This window comes from Elephas maximus, chromosome 7 (assembly GCF_024166365.1).
Source record: "Elephas maximus indicus isolate mEleMax1 chromosome 7, mEleMax1 primary haplotype, whole genome shotgun sequence".
NCBI classification, from domain to species: Eukaryota; Metazoa; Chordata; class Mammalia; order Proboscidea; family Elephantidae; genus Elephas; species Elephas maximus.
Window position 1 is genome coordinate 28,708,798 of NC_064825.1, and position 19,540 is coordinate 28,728,337.

The 19,540-nt window shown below is 39.4% G+C and overlaps 1 protein-coding gene across 6 annotated transcripts in view; it reads right to left on the reverse strand.

The window, feature by feature from the left end:
* FAT3 (FAT atypical cadherin 3) overlaps positions 1 to 19,540 on the reverse strand; it is a 793,468-nt gene that overhangs the window by 655,477 nt on the left and 118,451 nt on the right. The gene's annotated exons all lie outside the window — the stretch shown is intronic.

Here is a 19,540-nt window from a genome sequence, read left to right on the forward strand (position 1 = left end):
ACACCTAGAAGAGATAAACTTCAAGGAGCTTAAGGAAAGGAAAACACTAACAAAACACATAAAGTATTTTGCAGTAGAGATACAAAGGGTTATGACATCACAGAGGGGAAACTAATTGCTGTCTAGGAGCAGAAAAATAGAGCAGATCCAAGGAAGACGATACATTTAATATATTTTAATGAGTACCTGAAGGAGCCCTGTGGCACAAACGGATAAGCACTCAGCTGTTACCCAAAAAGTTGGCAGTTCAAACCCACCCACCAACTTCCTGGGAGGAGGACCTGGTGATCTGCTTCCCATAAAGATTACAGCCAAGAAAACCCTACAGGACACTTCTACTCTGTCACAAGGGGTCTCTATGAGTAGAAACTGACTCAACAACACACAACACTGAATACCCACCAAGTGCCCGCCATTGTGATCACATATGCCTTACATATTATATTTTATTCTCACAGCAAGCCCATGAAGTAATACTATATTTTATTCTCACAGCAAGCCCATGAAGTATATTATCTCAATTTTACAGATGATGAAACTGAAATTGGGAGAATTTAAGGTCCCTGCCCATGTTCAAACTAATAAATGGTAGAGCTACAATTTCAACTTGGATATATCTGACTTCAGTGCCCAGGCTCTCATTTAGCCTGTTATTCAATTCTCATGTGTAGTGGGTCAAAAAGGACAGAAAGAACTACACTGAAAGGTTGGGATGTTTTTCGTCCCAACTCCAAAAGAAGCAAAGGAAATAAAAACACAGATGCGGCAAAGTGTCCCAGAAAGAATCAGTGACTCAGTTTAGTTGGACTGGAGAAAGCCCTAGGACAAAAAAAATAGGGTGAATAAAGCCCAAGATGATGGTCTCCAAGCCTTAAATGTCAAACCGAAGACCATGAGCTTTAACCTAGAGGCAATTCTAGAGGTCCTCCCTTGTCCTTTCCTCTTTTGTTGATCAAAAAAGCATTGTGATGGAAGAGCTGCTTTAGGAAAATTATAGCTCTGTAGCTAACGTGTATGGGAAATAATTGAGGGGAGTAGATAGATAAGAAGCAGGGAGGTCTGATAAGGAACACTAAACTGGAAAAAGACTATCTTAAGAAAACATCACAGCCCTTAGTCAACTTAATTTATCCCAGCTTTAATATTTCACATATGTATTATTGCTTAATTCATTATTTTCCAGTTATAAAACCCCTTGTCACATGCCAGTGCTATCTTCATTCCACAAATTAACAAGCTGATTAATTCTCAAGAACATAGGATGAAAAATTGACTAACTTTTTTTCTGGTAAAATATATGTAAAATAAAATGTGCCATCTTATCCACTTAATTTATTTTGATAGCAAATTTTAAATTCAGTTTTTAGTTCACTTTAAGCTCCATTGTCTGAGGATACTCAGAAAGCCAGAGACAAGAAAGTTAAGTATCTCAGTCCATGATACATGCAAAGAAGTGAGGATGTGGCTTTACAGTCACTTTGGTTCGAAAGAGCTTCAACTGCTTCAGAGGCCCCCGTGACAAAAGACTTTAATAAGGAGGGGTTTACCGCTCAAATAATACTCTGCACCTGCCCTCAGCGCTATGTTCAATGCTATTTGACCACTATCTGCATTTCATGTGTCTCTACCACAGCTCTTATTTTGTTAAACAAACTATAATACGTGCCATGCCTGAAAAGAAAATATTTATTCAGATCAGAGAAAACCTTTTAATATCTTAGAAGTTTCAATGGAACTCTCATTTAGGAAAAAGGCAAAAGAAAGAAAATATAACTCATGTGCACTGCGTTTCATTATTCATTTGACCACAGATAAATATTTAACTCAGCCAATAGGAGTGCTAAATGACATTAAGTTATTCCAGATCTACTATATCCAGAGATAGACAAAACTTAAACAGAATTTCAAACTATACTTTCTTATTTGACATGATAAAGTGTTTTGTTACAGGTTGTATTTTCTTAGTATTTACACAACTGTGTATAGCATTCAATAACAACATCTGAAAGGCTGTAAGTGTAACTGTACATGTTTTGCACATGTGTGCACGTACACATACACATACACACACACACCTAGTACTCCTGTCAGTTTCACTAATGAGAAATCCCTTCCTTTAGTCCATTACCATAATTTGCAAACTAAAGTCAATGGGAACTCATTAAAATACTTCACATTATTCAATATTTGCAGTGTTTATCAGATATTAAAAAACCTTTTCTTCTAAAGTGCTAATGTTCTCAATAATAAAACAATTACACATTTCAGAGCATAATAGCAACATTGAAATGAATATTTACTCAAATAAATAACAATGAAGCAATAAAGTACTCCATTTATGTGCATATGTTTGTCCATTACCCAGTGCCATGTCCTTATAGTTTATAAAAATTTAAAACAATTCTAAGGGGGCAGAGGGTTGAGGAGGGTAAATATTAACATGGAAACAGTAAGCCCAGGTCAGGAAGTGGAGCTAAGAAACTGAGTTTGGAGAGTGAACAACTGAAGTGGACTCCTGCTCACATTGCGACCCTGGGCAAAATATTCAAACCCTCTGTCCTTCTTTCCTCCTCACCTACCTCACAGGGCTGTTATGAAATTTAAGGCATAAACTGTCCCTCATTGTACCGATGAGGAAGCTGAATACAAGAGAGATGAAATGCCTTCCCCAGAGTCCAAAGGCAATTGGCAATGTATCCTAGGGAGTTGTGCTACATCCCCTGATAATTAAACTTACACATTTTTAGAACCTCAGCAAGCAAACAGGGGATAGATCAGTTTCCACAAATTAATCCTAAATTCTACAATCAAAAGTCTAGAAATACACTATTTTAATTTCAACATAAAGTCTTGTGACATTTCAAAACTTAGCATTTTCAAAAAAAAAAAAAAGAAGAAGAAGCTAAAGTTGGTGATAATCCAAACAACTCATGGGATTAGTTCTGTTGGTTTGAAGGTACTGGGTCATAGCTTCATAAGACTGTCCACTCCATTGGCCTAATACTGTTGTCATAGGAAAAGACAACTTTTAGCACAGTCAGTGAGATACAGGCATAATATGCTGACCATGCACCCCTCAAAATACAGGTACTCAGGAAGAGTGCTATCTGGGTGCTGTTGCCAACAAGATATTTTCACAAGATAGACAAATATATGTGTGCATCTTGTGACCATGGTCTAAGCACCCTGTGAAATTATCTGTAATCATTAACTATACTATTAATAATTAGTAATCAATCAGAGTGTGGTTGTTACAATACTCATTAATTTTCCTATAATTGCCCTCCCTATGGTTTGGTTCCTCTTTTTATCCGATAAGAATACTTGTATAAAGAAACTATTCCATTGTCAGTGGGCTATGTAGTGCCCCAATTGCAATTGTTTTAAACTGCTGATAAACCTCTCTGCTTTTACTTGAAAAAGCATTCAAGTTTTTCTCTATAGCACTGTTTTTAGAGTTATTGTTTCAGTCTCTGGTTCGATGAGTAGTTGTTGGGTTCTTAAAAGTTTCAAGTGACCATATAAGATACAACAATTGGTCTCTGTCTGTCTAGAGCAGCAGAGGAAGAAGAAGACCCAGTAATGGAGAAGGAACTGAACTGCACGTCTAACTGCCTCCATGAACTACTACTTTTTTAGCAATGAGACCAGAAAAATTGGATGGTGCTGGCTACCATTACTGAACGTTTTCATCAAGGAATCAATAGATGACTCTCCACAAAAGGGGAAAAACATGCAACAGGATTTTTAATTCATACAGAATCCAGACTTACAGGACCTATTGAGACTGGAGGAACCCCCAAACCTATGGCTTTGAGAAAATCATCAAACCATTAACCGAAAATATCCTCTGAAGTCACCTTTAAACTAAACAACTCTTTCGCTAAATTAGTAAAGGATGTTCGACATGAGCATTGCGGTCTTCTAAAGAATTATCTTTATGAAATCAAATTCTCAACAGTAACTCTAAAGCATAGATGAGAAGTGTGGGGTAATGAGTCTAAGTCAACAGTGGTGAAACAATACATGTAGAGATAGCGAGATAACGTTGTGGTGACACAACATTAAGGATATAACTACTGTTATTGAATTGTACACGTAGAAACTGATATGTGTGTATGTTCTGATGCATATATTAACACTAAAATTAAAATTTTTTTAACTTAGCTTTTTTAAATTTACATATGGGAAATACACCATAATCTTTCAATGTTTCAAGGTCTTAAATGATGCCCAGGAAGAGAATTGAGATCCCCTACAACTTTTGGGTTTGTCTGTTAGTTTTTCTCTCATGTTAAGGATTTGCTACCCTCATTTTAAGTCATTCAAAATACAAAGCCATTTTAATGTTTGTTGCTAAGAACATATCAAATTTCCAGCAGCTGTAAAAAGTACGATCAAATGAGGTTGAAGTTTATTAAGCACGGGTAAGAACTTCCTACACTATCACAAAAGTGCAAATTTGGATCCTCCTCAACAGTTCATTATCGCAGAAACTGTCAAGGTTTCTGACTCACTGATAGGTAAAGCTCACAAGGGCTTTGAAGAAGCTAACAAGCTAGAATGAGAGTTTTTTTTTTTTTTTTTTTGCATTCAGCAGTAGCCTCCCTTTTGCTCCGTGTTCAGACTCCTTGCATGAGGCTCCCAGGCTATCACAAAAGAGCTGGATGCTTGTGCAACCATTTTCCTCTGTTTACCGTCTCAGGCAAGAAACAAAAAAAGATAGGTGCCCAGCAACAGAAGCGCAGCGGGAAGAATTTAAGTTGGCCCCCAACTTTCAGAAGCTGAAGTGAAACCAAGTTAGCAAACAGGGGCAGTTTTCCCTCTAGCAACTCCTTGAATCCTCAGGGCTCAGCTAACTTGATGTTTAACTGTCAAGATTGTGTTAGGTGCAATCAGCTCTTAAGGATGCATGAAAGCAGAAAGCCTACTGCCTGTTAGGAAATGGTCTGCCAAGATCTGGTTCCCAGAGAGTTCCCTAAGGTCCAGTTTTTGGAAATATAAGCTTTGGAGCAAATGAGAAGTCACAGGCAGCTAGCTGCTAACTAAGAGGTTGGTGTCTCGAACTGACCAGCTACTCAGCAGGAGAAGAGACCTGGTGATCAGCTCCCAAAAAGATGACACTCTTGGAAACCCTAAGGGGCAGTTCTACTCTGACACATGGGGTTGCTATGAGTCAGAATCGACTCGATGGTAAAGAACAACAACATGAGCTTCTAACAGGGACGTTCATACCTAGACTCACCATAGTGCAGGTGACTTTGGATTATAGTTCAGTTATCTGTCATCATGAGGAAACCTCTGTTTAGTATCTTCTATGCACATTAAAGTTCAAAGCTGTCAGTGATAGGATAATATCCAAAGGCCTACAAGGAAGACCAGTTAATACGACTATTATCCAAATTTACACACCAACCACTGAAGCCAAAGATGAAGATTTTTACCAACTTGTCTGGTCTGAAGTTGATCAAACATGCAATCAGGATGCATTGATAATTACTGGTGATTGGAATGTGAAAGTTGGAGACAAAGAAGAACTATTGGTAGTTGTAAAATATAGCCCTGGTGATAGAAACGATGCCAGAGATCGAATGATAGAATTTTGCAAGACCAACGACTTTTTCATTGCAAATATCTTTTTTCAACAACATAAATAGTGAATATACACATGGACCTCACCAAATGGAATACACAGGAATCAAATTGACTACATCTGTGGAAGAGACAATGAAAAAGCTCAATATCATCAGTCGGAACAAGGCCAGGGGCTGACTGTGAACAGACCAGCAATTGTTCATATGCAAGTTCAAATTGAAACTGAAGAAAATGAGAACAGTCCACAAGAGCCGAAGTACAACCTTGAGCATATCCTACCCGAATTTAGAGACCATTTAAAGAACAGATTTGACGCACTGAACACTAATGACCAAAGACCAGGCAAGTTGTGAAATGACATCAAAGACATCACACATGAAGAAACCAAGAGGTCATTAAAAATACAGGAAAGAAAGAAAAGACCAACATGGATGTCAAAAGAGACGCTGAAACTTGCTATTGAACATTGAGTACCTAAAGCAAAAGGAAAAAATGATGACATAAAAGAGCTGAACAGAAGATTTCAAAGGGCAGCTAGAGAACACAAAGTATTATAATGTCATATGCAAAGACCTGGAGGCAGAACCAAAATGGAAGAACACACTCAGCGTTTCTCAAGCTGAAAGAACTGAACAAAAAATTCAAGTCTCGAGGTGTAATACTGAAGGATCCTACAGGGAAAATATTAGACGGCACAGAAAGCACCAAAAGAAGATGGGAGAAAAACACAGAATCAAGGTACCAAAAAGAACTGATCCACTTTCAACCATTTCAGAAGGTAGCATATGATCAGGAACCCATGGTACTGAAGGAAGAAGTCCAAGCTGCACGGAAGGCACTGGCATAAAACAAGGCTCCAAGAATTGACAGCATACCAACTGAAATATTTCAACAAATGGATGCAGCACTAGAAGTGCTTACTCATCTATGCCAAGAAATTTGGAAGACAGAGCTACCTGGACAACTGCCTGGAAGAGATCCATATTTATGCCTAGTCCAAAGAAAGGTGATCCAACCGAAAGCAGAAATTATAGAACAGTATCATTAATATCACACACAAGCAAAATTTTGCTAAAGACCATTCAAAAGCAGTTGCAGCAATATATCAACAGGGAACTGCCTGAAATTCAAGCCGGATTCAGAAAAGTACATGGAACCAGGGATAGCATTACTGATGTCACATGGATCCTGGCTTAAAGCAGAGAATATCAGAAAAATGTTTATCTGTGTTTTACTGACTATGCAAAAGCATTCAACCGTGTGGATCATAATAAATTATGGATAACATTTCCAGGAATGGGAATTCCAGAACACTTAATTGTGCTCATGAGAAACCTGTACATAGATCAAGAGGCAGTTGTTCCAAGGGGATATTGCACGGTTTAAAGTCAGGAACGGTGTGCGTCAGGGTTTATCCTTTCACCATACTTACTCAATCTGAATGCTGAGCAAATAATCTGAGAAGCTGGGCTGTATGAAGAAGAATGGGGCATCAGGATTGAAGGAAGTCTCATTAACAACCTGAGTTATGCAGATGACACAACCTTGCTTGCTGAAGTTTAAGAGGACTTGAAGCACTTACTGATGAAGATCAAAGACCACAGCCTTCAGTATGGATTACACCTCAACATAAAGAAAACTAAAATTGGAACAATAAGCAACATCACAATAAATGAAGAAAATATTGAAGCTGTCAAGGATTTCATTTTACTTCGATCCACAATCAATGCCCATGGAAGCAGCAGTCAAGAAATCAAATGACATATTGCATTGGGCAAATCAAGCAAAGACGTCACTTTGAGGACTAAGGTGTGCCTGACCCAAGCCATGGTATGTTTAATAGCCTGAAATAATATACTGTGACTCTGAAAAGAAGTTCAGTTGGTTTTATGACCACAGAGTGAGGAAGTATGACTGAGGGTGGGTGTCTGATCAGGGGGACAAGTATGCACGGGCTTACATGTACTTGTTTACAAATCTGTAATGCACAATTTAACCTGTTTTTCACCACATCAAAGATTACTGGTTATTCCACCCCTGGTAGGACATGGAAGTCAAAAGTACTTATGAGTCTCCAGGTAGAACTGGGAAGAAGAGGGAAGGGAGCAACATACCCAAATCCCAAATGAAGGAGCAGCACGAATAAGACAGTAACTAGGACCCATGCAACGCCCAGGGCTAAACTGTAAAACTGAAAGTAACAATCTCCTAGACTACAACCGTGTCTTCTTGTGGGAAAGAGGACAATGAAAGTAGAGACAATAACTCATGGAAGTTTCTACCTTTTCTCTCCCCATCTTTATCTGCTTAGGATCAGAGCAATAATCCAAGAATTTCTAGAATATCTGGAAACTGCACACTCCAAACTGAAAGCAACACACTCATTTTAGAAGCTGAACAGGACTTGTTTTACTGGTGAAAACTCGTTAGGTTAAGTGACTTCCCCAGAGTTACTGCCAGCTAGCTGTCAGCATCGCTGGTGGCTGGAACCCACAGCTCTCAACTAAAGGGTCACTTTACTGTCTCCCTTTCTTAAAAAGGTAGGGGTTTGATGATATCTGAAAACCATTCACAGCCTACTGATATCAAGAGAGACATGTTCAGTCCACCCTCTAATAATCTTGGGAAAATCCACTTGTCTTTTCTTGCCACGTGATTAAAGAAAATTCCTGATATGATTTCTTTTTATTAGAAAAAGTATACAGGCTAGTAAGTGTTTTTGTTTTGTCTTGTTTTTAATGTTTTAAAGGCTGTCATACACTATAATTCTTGGTTTCTGACTCTTTTGAATTATTTTGTCCTAAAATAAGAATCCTTCAAAGTCTGAGCCCTCCAGCAAACTCCTCATTGTCCTCGTCTTTCAAATATAAGGTGACCTATTTCTGTCCATTCCCTGCTTCACTCCGCTTCAACTATAAAGAAACTTGAATTCTCTGATTCCATGGTTCTGACTCCTGCTTTTGCAAGTAAGAAAAAAAATAAAAAGAAATCTTCCATTCAGCTTACTCATTGCAAATGAGTCAATTCCGACTCACTGCAACCCTAGAGGACAAAGCGGAACTGCCCCCATAGGGTTTGCAAGGCTGTAAACCTTCACAGAAGCAGACGGCCATATCTTTCTCCCCTGGGGAAGCTGGTGGGTTCAAACTGCTGATCTTTCAGTTAGCCAAGCACTTAACTATTACGCCACCAGGGCTCCTTCTTCCATTTAGCCTAGGTGCCTTTTAATAGAAAGCCTAGAGAAGTCTTCCCCCCCCGCAACGCAGGGAAAAAAAATCAGTAACAAGTGGCATGATGAGCAAAAGTAACTCCCTATCTTTTAATAAATACTATTTAGTAGATATTTATACTGCATAGGGAATATCTTAAGAGTGCCTATTTCATCTTTTTCATCTTGAAAATGACTGAGCCAAAGAAAAGAAACTTCCAGTTTGCTTCTGAACTGCAATTCCAGGATACAAAAGAAGTTACCTTCAACAAACCACTAGCCAAATTGACAAAAGAAAAACAAGAGAGAATGCAAATAACCCAAATAAGAAATGAAATGGGGGAAATTATGAGAGACCCAAATGAAATAAAAAGGATCATAACAGAGTATTATGAAAAACTATACTTCAACAAATTTGAAAACCTAGAGGAAATGGACAAATTTCTAGAAACACACTACCTACCCGAACTAGCAAAAAATGACATCGAAAATCTGAACAGACCCATAACAATAGTAGAGATTGAAAAGGCATTAATAATAAAAAACTCCCAACCAAAAAAAGCCCTGGCCCAGATGGCATACCAAACATTCAGAGAAGAGCCAATGCCAGTACTACTCAAACCAGTCCAGGACATAGAAAAGGAAGCGATACTTCCAAATTCATTCTATGAAGCCAGCATAACCCTAATACCAAAACCAGGCAAAAAGACACCACAAAAAAAGAAAATTACAGACCAATATCTCTCATGAATACAGATGCAAAAATTCTCAACAAAATTCTAGCCAATAGAAATCAGCATCATAAAAAAAAAAAAAATACACCATGGCCAGGTAGGATTCATGCCAGAAAATCAATCAATGTAATCCACTACATAAATAAAAAGAAAGAAAATAATCACATGATCATCTCAATGGACACAGAAAAGGCATTCGACAAAGTCCAACACCCATTCCTGATAAAAACTCTCAATAAAATAGGTATAGAAGGGAAATTTCTCAACTTAATAAAGGGCATCTATGTAAAACCAATGGCCAACATAGTTTTCAATGGAGAGAGCCTGAAAACATTCCCCCTGGGAACAGGAACAAGACAAGGATGTTCCTTATCACCACTCCTATTTAACACTGTGTTGGAAGTCTTAGCTAGAGCAATAAGGCAAGAAACAGAAATAAAGGGCATCTAAATTTGGTAATGAAGAAGTTAAACTGTCCCTATTTGTGGATGATAAAAAATATGATATTATAAATAGAAAATCCAAAAGACTCCACGAGAAAACTACTGGAACTAATAGATTCAGCAGAGTGGCAGGATACAAGATCAACATATAAAAATCAGTTGGATTCCTATACACCAATAAAGAGAACAATGAAAAGGAAATCAGGAAAACGACGCCATTTATAATAGCCCCTAAAAATAAAATAAAATAAAATACTTGGGAATAAATCTAACCAGGGATGTAAAAGACCTATACAAAGAAAACTACAAAGCACTACTGCAAGAAACCAAAAGAGATCTACATAAATGGAAAAACATAACATGGTGATGGATAGGTAGACTCAACATTGTGAAAATGACAATTCTACCCAAAGCAAAATACAATGCAATACTGATCCAAATACCAACAACGTTCTTTAAAGAGATGGAAAAAGTTATCATTAACTTTATATGGGAAGGGAAGAGGCTCCGGATAAGTAAAGCACTATTGAAGAAGAAGAAGAAAGTAGGAGGACTCATACTACCTGACCTCAGAACCTACTATACAGCTCCAGTAGTCAAAATAGCCTGGTACTGGTACAATGACAGATACATTGATCAATGGAACAGAATTGAGAACCCAGACGTAAATCCATCCACCTATGATCACCTGATCTTCAACAAGGGCCCAAAGTCCATCAAATGGGGAAAAGACAGTCTTTTTAACAAATGGTGCTGGCAAAACTGGATATCCATATGCAAAAAAAAATAAAAAAGAAACAGGACCCATACCTCACACCACATATGAAAACTAACTCAAAATGGATCAAAGACCTAAATATAAAGCTAAAAACTATGAAGTTCATAGAAGAAAAAATAGGATCAATGCTAGAAGCCCTAATACATGGCATTAACAGGATACAAATCACAACCAAAAACACACGAGCTCCAAAGGATAAGCTAGATAACTGGGATCTTCTAAAAATTAAACACTTAGGCTCATCAAAATACTTCACCAAAAAAGTAAAAAGAGAAGCTACAGACTGAAAAATTTTTTTGCTATTACAAATCAGACGAAGGTTTAATCTCTAAAATCCACAAGAAAATCCAACACATTTACAACAAAAAGATAATCCAATTAAAAAATGGGCAAAGGAAATGAACAGACACTTCACCAAAGAAGATACTCAAGCAGCCAACAGACACATGAAGAAATGCTCACGATCTGTAGCCATCAGAGAAATCCAAATCAAAGCGGCAGTGAGATACCATCTCAAGCCCACATTATTGGCACGAATCAATAAAACAAAAAATAACATTTGGAGAGGTTGCAGGGAGATCGGAACCCTTATGCACTCCTGGAAGGAATGCAAAATGAAACAGCCATTTTGGAAAATGATATTGCACTTCCTTAGAAAGCTAGAAATAGAAATACCATATGACCTAGCAATCCCACTTCTAGGACTATATCTTAGAAAAGTAGGAGTCATCACACGACTAGATATATGTACATCCATGTTCACTGCAGCATTGTTCACAATAGCAAAAAGATGGAAACAACCTAGGTGCCCATCAATAGATGAATGGATAAACAAACTGTGGTACATACACACAATAGAGTACCAAAAAGAACAATAATCAATCTGTGAACCACCTCATAACATGGATGCATCTAGAGGACATTATGCTGAGTGAAATAATTCAATCACAAAAGGACAAATATTGCATGAGACCACTACTATAAAAACTCATGAAAAGGTTTACATACAAAAAGAAATAATCTTTGATGGTTATGAGGGAGGGGAGGGGTAGGGATGGAAAAACACTTAATAGGCAATAGATAATCAGTAACTTTGGTGAAGGATAAGACAGTGCACACACAATACTGGGGAAACCAGCACAGCCTATACAAGGCAGGGCCACGGTAGCTCCACAGACACATCCAAACTCCCTGAGGGACCAAATTGCTGGGCTGAGGGCTGTGGGGACCATGGTCTCAGGGAATATCTAGCTCAATTGGTGTAAGAGAGTTTATAAAGAAAATGTTCTACATTCTACTTTGGTGAGTAGCATCTGGGATGTTAAAAACCTGTGAGCCACCATCTAGGATACTCCACTGGTCTCACTCCTTCAGGAGCAAGGAAGAATGAAGAAAACTAAAGACACAAGGGAAAGATTGGTCCAAAGGACTAATGGACCACATCTACCATGGCCTCCACCAGACTGATTCCAGTACAATGAGATGGTGCCCGGCTACTGCCACTGACTGCTCTGACAGGGATCACAATAGAGGGCCCCAGACAGAGCTGGAGAAAAATGTAGAACAAAATTCTAACTCAAAAAGAAAGACCAGACTTGCTGGCCTGACAGAGACTGGAGAAACCCTGAGAGTATGGCCCCTGGACACCTTTTCAGCTCAGTAATGAGGGCACTCCTGAGGTTCACCCTTCAGCCAAAGATTGAACAGACCCATGGAAAAAAAGAAGACTAAAGGGGCACACCAGCCCTGAGGTAGGGACTGGGAAGTAGAAGGGAACAGGAAAGCTGGTTATAGGGAACCCAGGATTGAGAAGGGAGAGTGTTGACATGTTGTGTGGTTGTTAACCAATGTCATACAACAATGTAGGTACTGTTTGATGAGAAACTAGTTTGTTATGTAAACCTTCATCTAAAGTTAAAAAAAAAAAAAAAAGCAGTTATCTTGTACAAGGCCAATGATTGCTGATTACAGGAAAGCTTTCATCCCTTGAATTGTTAGAAAATCATTACACTTTGACTCTCTAATCTAGACAATATCAGTCTTGGAGGAAATACAGTCAGAATGTTCCTTAGAAGCAAGGATGGCCTTACTTCGGAGACATCATCAGGAGGGGCCAATCACTGGAGAAGGACATCATGATTGGTAAAGTAGAGCATCAGTGAAAAAGAGGGAGACCCTCAGTGAGATGGATTGACACAGTGGCTGCAACAATGGGTTCAAGCAGCAACAATTGTGAGGATGGTGCAGGACCGGGCAACATTTCATTCTGATATACGTAAGCATCTAACAACAACAATCTAGAAAATAATTGAGCCAATATAGGTCCCTATTTCTAAGTGATTCTTGGAAGGAAATAAGCCTATAGGAAATAAGCCCCCAATTTCTGATGAAATGGGGCAGGGTAGAAGAAGGGCCCTGACTTGATGACTACAGACTGTGTAGACCGGACATACAAAAGGATTGTTATGGTTTGAATTGTATCTCCCAAAAAGATAAGCTGAAGCCCTTACCCCTGGTACTTGTAAACATGACCTTGTTTGGATAAAGGGCCTTTGACTATCTTATCAGTTAACATGAGGTCATATTGGAGGAGGGTGGGTCTAAATCCAACATGAGAGGTATCCTTATAAAAGAGAAGAGACACAGAGATAGAGGGAAGATACAGATGTGACAGTGGAGGCCAAGACTGCAGCAGGCAGAGTTGTAAGCTAAAGAACACCAAGGACTGCCAGGATCCACCGAAAGCTAGGAAAGACGCATGGAACAGCTTCTGTCTCAGAGCCCTTGGACGGAATCAACATGGCCAACACCCTGATTTCAGTCTTGTAGCCTCCAGAACTGTGAGACAATAAATTTCTGTTTTTATAAGCCACCCAGTTTGTGGTATTTTTTCATGGCAGGTCTGGGAGACTACTATAGGGCTGTGCTTGGTCCCAAAGGGGCTTCATGCTTGTTTATATAGCTTTTGTGGGAGGTGGGTACCTAGCCATGGTCAAGCATGGTCACTGATACCACATCCACTATACCCACCATCAACTACAACCACCATGAAGGATGCAATGAAGGTAAGGGATGTCGTCTTGGAGCAAAGGGTAGAGTCGGGGGCAGGCAGTTGACTGGTAAAACTGCTTCCTTCTTTCTCTATTGCACCTAATAAATAATACAGACTCTAAGCATGTTCAGTTCACACGGAAGAAGGTTAGAAGGATGAAAATCAACTGCCTTGCCCGGCTTTTAATTCCTCTAATTGAGAAGGCAGCTTGCACAAATACTAGGCTGGGGTCTGCAACACTGTGCCAGACTTGTTTTTGCCTACCCAATATTCATTACCCTCTTGTTCCTTAAATAACACCCTATTTATTTAGAGAGCAAATACAGCCAAACCCAGGCGATTATAATGGTTGGTCCTCTTTGCAGCTAGGATGCGATTCAGTTTAGTCCGATGAGACTAGTCAAAATTTGGAAGAGGGAAGAAAAGCTGTAAACTTTTTTGTTTTCCAGTGGCAAACAACATGGCCCTTCCCTCTTCCTTGGGGATATGATGCCTGGAATTAAGCAGTCATTTTGCAACCATGAGGCAAAATTCAGGAAGAAAACCTAACAGAATCACAGAAGTCTTAAGATTGCTGAGAACCGGAACCAACACTAGCAACCGCTCATCTCCAGGCTACTAAGTTAGAAAGATAAATCTCTATTTATTTAATTAAGCTGCTGTAGGTGGGCTTTCTACTACATGGTACCAAATGTATTTCTAAATAATACAAATATTTCCTGTCTTCTTACAAAAGGAAGAATTTGAAATAAGATACATTTATAAATAACTAAGGGGGGAAAACTTTAAAAAATAATCAAACTAAAAATAGCAATTAAGGAATACCAAAGACTTAAGAATATGACCCCAACAATTCAAAGCTTGCTGGCATTGGCCCATCTCTTAGCTCTGCTTTCAGGCATAACCACCAACAGAAGATAATTTCCTGAGAGCAGAGGTGTCTTAATTCAGAAATTCTATTCCTCAGTCACTTAGACTGTCAGAGAAAGACCCCTGTTCACTAAGATGATTAAAACATATGTATATTTTATCTTTGTGCAGTTGACTGAAAACAATAATAACAGTACCATTTATAAAGTACGTACTAGGTACCTGAAAGGAGTCTTTGGTTAGCCCTGGGCCACTAACCAAAAGGTTCAGAGTTTGAACCCACCAGTGGCTCCGTGGGAGAAAAATGTGGCAGCCTGCTTCCATAAAGATTACAGTGTTGGAAACCTTATGGAGCAATTCTAGTCTGTTCTATCAAGTCGCTATGAGCTGGAATTGATTCAACAGCAAAGGGTTTGGTTTTTTTTATGTATCTGACATTGTTAAGTGTTTTAAACATATTGTCTCAATTCACCTTCAGACAACCATAAGAGGTTGGCTTAATTAGACACTTTTCACAGATGGGGAAACTGAGGCTTAGAAACACAGCTAATAGGTGACAGAGTCTGTGGGGCTCTGGTGCTCAGTGCTGCTAACAGCAATATTAATGTGTTGTCTATTCCAGGGGCATTGTCTGTTTTAAACCATTCAGCTAACATGAATATGGCTTGGAAGCCAGACCCTAAGCTCCAAGAGCTTAAGTATGCATTACAAAAGGTCCACATACCTACAAATAATGACCCTTAATCTATGTCACTTAAATGGCTGCAGATGTGTCACAGTCCCGCATTTCAAAAGTGCGAGCACCATTTCAGCCACTTGTCAAACAAGAAGCTAAAATAAGGAGTTACCTGCCAGAAGGAGAAAAAGGTTTGCTTTCAATTAAAGCAGAGTTTCAAAAAAAAAAAAAAAAAAACCTGCTGTACCTACTCTGTACACCTAGAGAGTCACTGATAATAGGGTCGTGGTTCCAAACTTAATAGCAACCATCAACATAAGGGCCTTATACCTCTTCTCAGCAAAAATTTCTTTCATGCAGCTGTAGCCACGGGGAGTAGACTATTTTCCCTGTTTGTGCTATAAGGAACCAGAGAAGAAGTGTCTTCAAGTCCCCACCAACTGTTTGGAGCTGTCAAGGCTGGCAGGCAAATCAGAAAGGATCAAGTCAAGCTTGTCATAATTGCACCTTAATGACTTCACAAGCTGTAGGACTCTCACCTGCTCCAAATGTCAAACAACAATCTCCAGAGAATGTTCAGATTCCACAGATATCTCCCCAGAGACTTGACGTAATTCATTTAACATGCTTGAAGCGGATTTTAAATGTTATCAGATTAAAGGTCCTGGTTCCTAGAATACCTCTGCTAGAATCATCCTCAAATTCCTGGTGTCAGTCTTCAGTAAAAGCCTCTAGAGTTCCAGCTTGCAGGAACTTTAGCGATAATTGGTCTTTTCTTCAGTATATCTTTAGATCAATTATAATGGTCATAGAAAGGGTTAGAGGCCACCCATTCATGCACTGGCATGGTGCTTTGTTATCTCACATCCAAGGGTTTTCCTTGGTCCATAGGACAAAGCCGACATTTAACCAGAGTCTGCATTATAGCAATTAAGTTGCATGGTGATGACTGTATGCAAATTTCCAAAGCCCTTATAAATTCCAAGGCTCATGGCATTGCGCCTCAACCGCATTCACTTCAAAAAGTGGTAATCTGGTTTACATTGTCTTAGAGCAAAGTAAGTGAGCAGAAACTCAAATGTGAGTTTACAAAAAAGTTTTCCACATATACGAATATTCAAATGAAAAGAAGTTGGCATTCAGACTTAATCTGACACTAACGGCTGTAACCAAAGTTACCATCAGAGGTTATTTTCTCCATTCAGGATACACTGTGCTTCCATGTTGCCCTGGCTGTTCATACAAGCAGGAAATCCTGGCATGACCAGCCCAGACCCAACTCTACGGTTTTGCTCTGAGATACAGCCTCAGAGTGTTCATGAAGACAAAGTTAAATTCCTTTGAAGGGATTTCTGCCACCACCACCCAACCCCCACCCCTTTTTTTCCCTCAGAAAAGTTATCTTCTATTCAGGACCAGTTTTTTGTTTTGTTTTGGGTTTTTGTTTTGTTTTTTGCTTAATTAGATCACTTAATTATCCACCTCAGTGTTTTGTTCCATCGTGCATGGGGTCGCCATGAGTCTGCACTAACTTGACAGCAGGTAACAACTATAACAATAACCACTGGCTTCATCATAATAAGAATCTAGAGTACCACCCTAAAAACACGATTTTTTAAAGAAGAACCTTCACTCTCTTCTCTCGTTAAAGACTTGCCTATTTTATGCAATGGCATTATCAAATTCAATCTAATTATAAAATGTCCCATCTCTGGGATTTGGGTTTAAGCAATATTCCTTAGATCAGTGAGAAAACAAAACAAAGCTTATTACATATAACATCGAAACTCTCTTGGAATATCAGCTGCAAAAATAAAAAAAAATGAATTTCTATTATATAAATGAAATCAGTACCACTAGAAAAAAAAAGGTAACCCATCAATGTTGGCTCCAAAAGAATGTATGAGTTTGATCTTTAATGGTATCTGAACAACCACATACAAAAATATCCAGCAACTCAAAGTAAAGTCTCTAAACCAATAAACTTGCTAACTACCATTTTTCCTTTAAGCCATTAATAACAGCATGTAAGAGAATGCATGCAACAGCATTTTTCAAACTGTTAGATCTGTAAATGTTAACATGCATTTTTTTTGGCTAAAAGGTTCTGTTGTTAAATAAACTGAGGAGAGTTGCATTGTACATGTCAATGGTGTCCTACACCACTGCTGAAATGGAGTAACTCGCTGTCTAAAAATAATCTCCCAAACTTTTATAAATAAAAATCCCTGGTTCTCACCTCCTAGAATTTTGATTCAGGGAGGCTATGCAGTCCTCGAATTTGCAATTATCACGACAGAATTGGGATCTACCACTATCATCCGTGTTTGAGATTCACACGCACATTAGCAAAATTACAAGTTACAGAAAAACAAGCTTAAGAAAAATTTGCTTATTTCCTTTAGCTCAATGTTTCCCAAACTCATTTGACCACGGAAATTCCTTTTTATCTCCTCAACCACACTGAATAAAGTTTGGGAAACACTAATATAAGGAAATCCAGTGTTTACATAACCCTTACATTCTCAGAATCTCATTTTTATGTATGCTTGATCAGAGATGGCAAATAACACTAACAGATATATTTATAATAGAAATTTATTACAGATTTCCGGCCAACATGGCTCCATAGACAAAAGCACCATGATGTCACTCCATAACAAAGACCCAAAAAACTAAGTAAAACAAATGTCATTCTTGGAATCCAAAGTGCCAGATGAAGAGATAAAGAACTCAGCCAAACACCGAGTGGAATAAGAAGCTGACAGAGAGCGAGGAGAGAGAAGTGCAGAGGCTCCATATCAGTTACGGCAGCATGGATTCGCCACCTTGGATTCCTGTTGGAGATCAGCCTGACAGGGAGCATGGGAAAGCAGCTTCAGAGAGCTCCCAGCAGGATACAGAGCACCTGGTAACCACCAATACACGCTATCCCACCCCTCATCCTCTCGTTGCTGCTCTAACTTCAGGCTTCCTGGCTGGCTGTGGTGGCTTGGCCCGCCTGGAAGTGCAGCATCCATGCCTCTTTGATTCGCCCCACCCACACTGCAGATCGGCAGGCAGGGAGTACGGGAAAGCAACTTCACATAGTTCCCAGATGGAGACAGAGCACCCCGTAGTGAGCAATATATGCTTTCCTAATCCCCAACCTTCTTCCCCTCCCCCTTCAGTCTCCTCTGCTTCCCACCAGCCACAGTCTCTTGGCCAGGAGGCAACTGCTTCTGCTCCAGGCCACTTGAATTTACCTCATCCACACTGGCTGGGACCCTCAGCTGGCGTTGCCTCTTTCCGTCTCCTTTGGTTTCCTCTGTGCCTCTCACCACCTACCCCTCCTTTCTCTCGAACACCTGGTGCCCTATGCCATCTTTGGTTCTTCCTGAAAGCCTATGAAACCCTGCTTGACTAGGGAACCACGTCCCCAGCCCAGACACCATGCCAGTGGGAACCCTGTGTTTTTTTTTTTTTTCTTCCTTGTTTTGTTTTGTTTTATTTTGCTTTCCTCTGTTTTGTTTTCTCTCATTGTTTGTTGTTTTTCTCTTTTTTCTTTTCACAGTTGGGAGCCCCTTCTAAATGGGCTGCATTATGCAGCTTAGGAGCCATTCCCCCATCTGCAGAGCTGCATAAACAGGATCCCAAGGGGAATTTCTTTTTTTTTTTTTTCTTCTCTGTTGTTCCCTTTCTGTTTGTCTTCATTTCTCAGTTCTCATCTGTCTATACATACCTTCTTTTCCTGTCTCCTGAATATGTAGTGCTGTGTGACATCTATACTCCCTCTAGTTAGGCTATACTGAGCAGCCTGGGAGATATCCCCGGTCTTTGAGCACACACCGCTGGGAACCTTGAGGGCTTTTCTTTTATTTTCCAATTTTTTTTTTCTTTTTGCTTTTCTCCATTTCTCTGTTTCTCATCTCTCCACTCCAATGGCAAACTCTGTTGCACTTTTTTTTCCTTTGTTTGTTTTTGGCTCCTGTTTCTCTCTCCTCTTTCCCATACCCATATTACCTCCATACATCACAACCTCCCCCATCTTTCCTGCCTACCTGCACCATGCACTGGACATCACACCTCCAAGCAGCACAGGCACAGTCTACCAGAATGGCACAGCACTGATTCCTGGCCTGCTCTGTTGGCCCTAGTATGTGCCACAAACAACCTATCCCTGCCTCTCCCCTTCAGCTTGACCT